The sequence below is a fragment of the Lactuca serriola genome, chromosome 4 (genome assembly GCF_051521515.1).
Source record: "Lactuca serriola cultivar US96UC23 chromosome 4, Lser_US96UC23_V15, whole genome shotgun sequence".
Classification (NCBI taxonomy): Eukaryota; Viridiplantae; Streptophyta; class Magnoliopsida; order Asterales; family Asteraceae; genus Lactuca; species Lactuca serriola.
The window spans coordinates 3,948,792-3,954,812 of record NC_136411.1 but is presented as its reverse complement, the minus strand read 5'-3'; the positions used below and the strand labels follow the sequence as shown (position 1 = coordinate 3,954,812).

The 6,021-nt window shown below is 31.1% G+C and overlaps 1 long non-coding RNA gene across 1 annotated transcript; it reads right to left on the bottom strand.

Moving 5' to 3' along the window:
- Nucleotides 1-483: 483 nt before the first annotated feature.
- Nucleotides 484-1,576, bottom strand: LOC145099912 (uncharacterized). Its single transcript, XR_013704689.1, has 3 exons — nt 1,484-1,576; nt 805-1,084; nt 484-609 (listed from the first exon to the last, which is right to left on the bottom strand). It is a non-coding gene; the product is annotated as an uncharacterized LOC145099912 (long non-coding RNA).
- Between the last annotated feature and the right edge of the window lie 4,445 nt (nt 1,577-6,021).

The window sequence follows — 6,021 nt, the reverse complement described above, 5'->3', positions numbered from 1 at the left end:
TTTTGTAAAACCAAAATCAGATTGGAAATTTTGATTTTTTATTTTGGAAAATGTCAAACCATTGGTTTTTTATTTCGGTTTTGGTTTTTTGTTTTTTTAAAATATATTTTCAGGGTTTTTTTTTTTTTTTTTTAATTTCATAGATTTCTTCATCAACAAATGTTGCTACAATTTAACAAAAATAAATAATTTGCTAAAACATAATACAAGAGGAAGTTTGTTTATATTTAGTCATTGAACTTTTTAGAGGGAAACGAACTTTCGATTTTGTTCATATTTAGTCACTAAACTTTTTTTCGTTATCTATTTGTCATTGAACTATTGAATCTGTTCACATTTTACCCTTATGACCGGCAACAACCGGTCATAAGGGTAAAATGTGAACAGTTTCAATAGTTCAATGGCAAATAAATAACGAAAAAAAGTTTAGTGATTAAATGTGACAAAAGTCAAAAGTTCGTTACCCTGTCAAGTCATTATCCCTTGTGAAGATCAACAACGTATCATACACATTAAGCGTGTTTCTTGTTTAAAATGAAAACAAGCAGCAATGAATCAGTTTCGAGAATGGTTCATATTCATCTTTCATCACAAACAGTTTTCAGAACCCTGAAAATGGCAAAATTCTATGTAATGATATTCATTGAGAAGCATGATCTGTTCCACCAAAGAAGATGGGATAGTCATAGGATTAAGTAACAGCCCCGCATTAACACAACCTTTATGTTCTTATATTATTTAGATAATCTAATATGAAGGCAGATAAACAAATCCATAAAAAGAAACATGTAAATAAGAACTCACAGTCTATTTGGATTGGTCGTGAAGGAGGTCATCATAGGGGTCCCTACAACCTCGAACATGGCTAATCTGAGCATCCCAGAAGATCTGAGCATTGTGGCGATCAAATGTCCAAAATCCATAAGGCCGAATTACATAGCTCCACATCTTTTTTGTGTTTCACAACTTTCCTTTAGATCATACATATGATCTCTGAATTGGCGATCTCTTTCTACTAGATCCTCCATCGACCTCAGGATTAAGTTCTCTACAAACTCCAAGATAAAGGACATTTTTTAAGCTCCTGCAGAAACAAACATTTTTTGCACTGATTGATGATTCAAGATTTATAATAATCGGAGAAACCATCATTTCAAATATACGATAATCATAATCAATCATAAACGCAAATGAACTTCTGATCATCGATAATAAATCAACAAAAACCCACACCATATATATGAGTTTGGAACTCAAAGAAAAGTATAGATGTACCCCAGGTTTTGCATTTCAATTCGGCTAAATATTAACAACGAAATCAAACAGAACTATTCCATTAGCACACATCCATAACATGATGAATTCAATGACGCAAACTTACACTTTTACGATGAAACAATAGATCTCGACAGTCGATGTAATTAAATAATCAATACAATTCAATATCAATCATTTGATCAAACTAAAATCATCTTATGATCACCTGATCGAAATCGATCTTTTAATAATAATCTCTACGATTTCTTCAAGTGTGTGTTCATCTCATCATTTAAATATCAAACATTCAAACCCAATTAAATTTGGGCCCAACTCGTGTGTATTTAAACCAACCCATTTATTGCATACCGTTTTCTCTTTTTTTAGGTTTATTTATTTATTTTTTGTGTAGGAAAGTAATAATAACTTGAGTAAATTATAGTTTTTGGTACCTATGGTTTACATCAATTTGATGTTTGAGTCCAAGTTTTAACATTTTGACACAGATCTCTCTTGTGATTTTGAAAAATTACATGGTTGGTCCATGAGGATATTATTGTCCATAACTCTCCACTAAATATATGTGAAATGATGAGATTGCCCTATGTTTGTTATTTTCTTATTTTTTTGTTTTTATAATATTTATTTTAAAGAAAATTTTCCACCATCAACCACTATCACCATCAATCACCACCACCATTAACCAACAGTGTCGTCCACTACCACATCACCCACAACCATCACCAACAACAACCAAATCACTAATCAACAACACACAACCAACCACCACCATTCTATCCATCACCACCAAACCCCTCCAACACCACCATCCACATGGAACTGGAAAACCAAGCACCAACAATCACCATTACTATTATCAACATAGGCATGAGATTTAGAATCGGGAAACCGGAACCGAAACCGGAACCGTTAGAACCGGAATATATAAAACCGGCTCCATATCGGGTATAAAAATTGGCGTTACCAGGTTTCAGGTAATCCGGGTTTGGGTCTATCGGGTCCGGGTAAACCAGGTCTAAAAACCGGAACCACTTTTAGGGCCGGAACCGGTTTTTGTGAAACGTTTAAAAGATGTATATCTCATTCGTTTCAACTCATATTGACATGCGGTTTTTTCCAACGTATAGTTTAGAGTTTGTACATGATTTTAGACTATAAATTTACCATTTTTAGGTTTATATTCATTGACTTATAGTCCCCCAAAGTTGAGATATCAAAGCTGAAAGTTTTTAGATTTTCAGTTTTTTTGTATTATGTGAAAGTTTTAAAACATGCATGTCTAATTCGTTTGAAGTCGGATTGACATGTGGTTTTCTCCAACTTGTAGTTTAGTGTTTGTACATGAGTTTAGACTATAATTTTGTCATTTTTGGTTTAATATTCAATGATTTACAGTCCCCTGAAGTCAGGATATCAAAACTGAAAATTTTCAACTTTTCAGCTATTTGTTTTTGTACTTTGTATTCTATGAAAATGTTAACACATGCATATCTCATTCGTTTAAAGTCGGATTGACATGAAGTTTTTTCCAGAGTGTAGTTTAGAATTTGTACATGATTTTAGACTATAATTTTGTCAATTTTCATTTCATATTCAATGAGTTACAGTCCCCTAAAGTCGGGATATCAATATGAAATTTTTCAAAGTTCAACCCACTAAGTAGTAAGTATTTGCCAAAAAATTTCGATTTTTTCGGGTTTTCTGGTTCTAAATCCACTTTATCCTGTTCCAACCTACCCACTTTGATGTTTCCGGGTTTTCCGGTTCTAGACCCACTTTACCTGGAATTGAACCAGAACCGGTTCCTATATACCGATCTGATTTCCGGTTCTACAAAATCCCGTTAACTGGTTCCGGGTTTTCTGGGTCTGGGTCCATCTGGTCCGGGTTTAAACCCACTTTCATCCCTATATCAACATCAATATATAACCCTCATAATCACTGGAAAACAATCACAACAACCATCACCTCCACCACTAAAAATATAAAGAATAAGACCCCGTTTGATAGTTGCTGACTGAGAAAGTGCTGACTGGGAAAGGTCTGTCTGGGTAAGAAATCATGACTGAGTAAGAAATCATGTTGTTTGATTGTACATCGACTGGATGTGCTGACTGATGACAAATGACCATTTTACCCTCACTACAAACCAACATCCTAAAACATTAATATTTAAAGTAATTTATCATAACTTTTATCATGATCAAGAACAATTTTAAACATAAAACAATTTTCTACTAATGAAATCAACATCATCCTAAATAATAATAGCACAATTAACGTCAACATTGCCAACATATATCCAAACAATATTCAAAGATTAAACTAACCAATTCGTTTAAATATTCAAACATTACACTCTTATAATACTCAACAATCATCATCATTAATGACAACATTAAAATCTCTAAATCCATTATCACCTTCTTGTGTTTCACCTACTAATCAATTCCTTTTGATATTCTTTCTTATATATCAGAAATAATCGCATAATGATTGCTATCATAACATAAAGTAACAATACCCAAAAGCATTATTCGATCCAAATTCTTCTCTTTATCAATCAATTTATGAACAAAAGGAATTGCAATCTCCACTTTCTTCTCACTACATAACTTTCTCACCAAAGTATTCAATGTTCTAACCCATAACTTCTTCTCTAATCTATCAACAACCTCCATGGCTTTACTTAATTCATTCACTTTACAATACTCATAAGCTATTGTATAACATCAATTTTAGATTTGAATGTATTCGGCTTTAATATAAAAAATCAACAGTGGAATAATAGCAAAAACACTCATAAATTGAAAGTTATTTGAATTTTCATGTGTATTGGTTTATGAATTTGTAATTAATTTTACATTTTAGGGAAAATTACTTACAGGAGCTGCCATTGACATGGTTATAGCTGGTGGAGCTTATGCTAGCACTGTTGATAAAGCAGCATTCAGGTACTTTAAGCCCTTACCATGTTTTCTTTTGTTTTCTCATAGATTGATTTCCTGATAAATTCAATTCAATTAATATCCAGTGGGTGACTATTCTCAACAACAAAAGTTGTAAATCCATTCTTTGCATTTCTGGGTCCAGAGGTTGCTCATCGCCTAGCTGTCTCTGCTGCAGCTCGTGGGTGGGCTACATGGTGACGACCGGCGAGATAACGGGGAGCTGTCGATGGAGGAGGCGGTGATTTTTGTGTTTGCGCTTTTTTTAGGTTACGATTGAAGAATGTGTAACGAGGGAAGAAAGAATACAAAGGGTACGAGCGTCTATAGTCCCAGTTAGCATATGTTACAAAGCTGACCGGTTAAGACATTTGGGCCAGACGTCTGACCGAGAAAGCACAACATCAAACAGTCAATGTTTGACCGAGTCGGCCCAAATGTTTGACTCAAACCGAGTCAGACGGGTATCAAACACAGTCTAATCCTTTTTGATATATTATAACACATTCCCAAAGGAAGTAGATCAAAAAGAAGTATACATTTACAAATATAAATATAAAATTATATATTTTTTTTTCCTTTTATGTTTTGTTTTTAAAATCATTATGTGAACATAACATTGATTTAATATAGTTTTTTTTCCTTCTACGGTTTATAATCTTATTAAAATATATATTTTTCTAGCCAAAAAATATCATGTTCGTCAATATAGATCTCTTACACGAGTAAATCTTATAGTGACCATGTGATTCAAGATGTGTAATATTAACTTTTCATTATATATAACATTCATTTTATTCAAAATTTCTCAATCCGGATAATAACAAGACATTCAAAACCGATTATCAGTAAAAACAAGTTTTTCATCTCATGGTATCTAATCTATAGTAATATCATATCTCCTTAACTTAATAAATTCTTGAAATATTCATCCTTAAATGAATCCATTGTGTTTCAACAACTACATCTATCAATACTTTTACCATATAATTTTATTTTTGTTCAACGTGTATATATATATATATATATATGTGTGTGTGTGTGATTTAAGTGGAAAAGAATAGGCTATCTCATATACGCATTGAAATTTCTTTAATCAGTGAATCGGAAGAATATCTCCTCATAACTTTATTTAACCGGTAAAATGCAGGTTTAAGGCTTTAAGCAACTACAATGCATAAAAAAAACCTCAGTGACCATTTAAAACTTATGTTATAAATTTGTTGGATTAAACACAAAAAATTAATATGAAAATATAAAGAACTGTAAAACAAGATGTAAAAGTTGTAACAATGAAAAAGTATAAAAAATTGTAAACAAATTTGACTAAACTATAGGCATAGATGTATGAATTGTAAAACAAGATGTAAAAGTTGTAACAGTGAAAAAGTTATTTTCACATTTTTCATATAATGTTTTTATTTGAAATTATTTTAAAATGTTAGAAAGAAATTTAAAATATACTGTAAAAAAATAAAAACATGCATAGATGTATGAAAGTGTATAAAAAAAATTTCAAGAAAATTGTAATAAATTTTCTTTAACATATTTAAAAATAATTTCATTTAACAAAGTTGTATGAAAGTGTAACATAGTTTTACAAAATTTTAAAACAAATTTAAAGAAAAATAATAAAAAAAATTATAACTATTTTGTAAATAAGTATATAAAATTGTAAAATAATATTAAAAGTTATAAATCATTTCAATCTAAAAACTTTTTATATAGTTCTGAACGGACAATCAGATATGCCGATAATTCTTTTAAAACGATATTTCTATGTATTTGGATCACA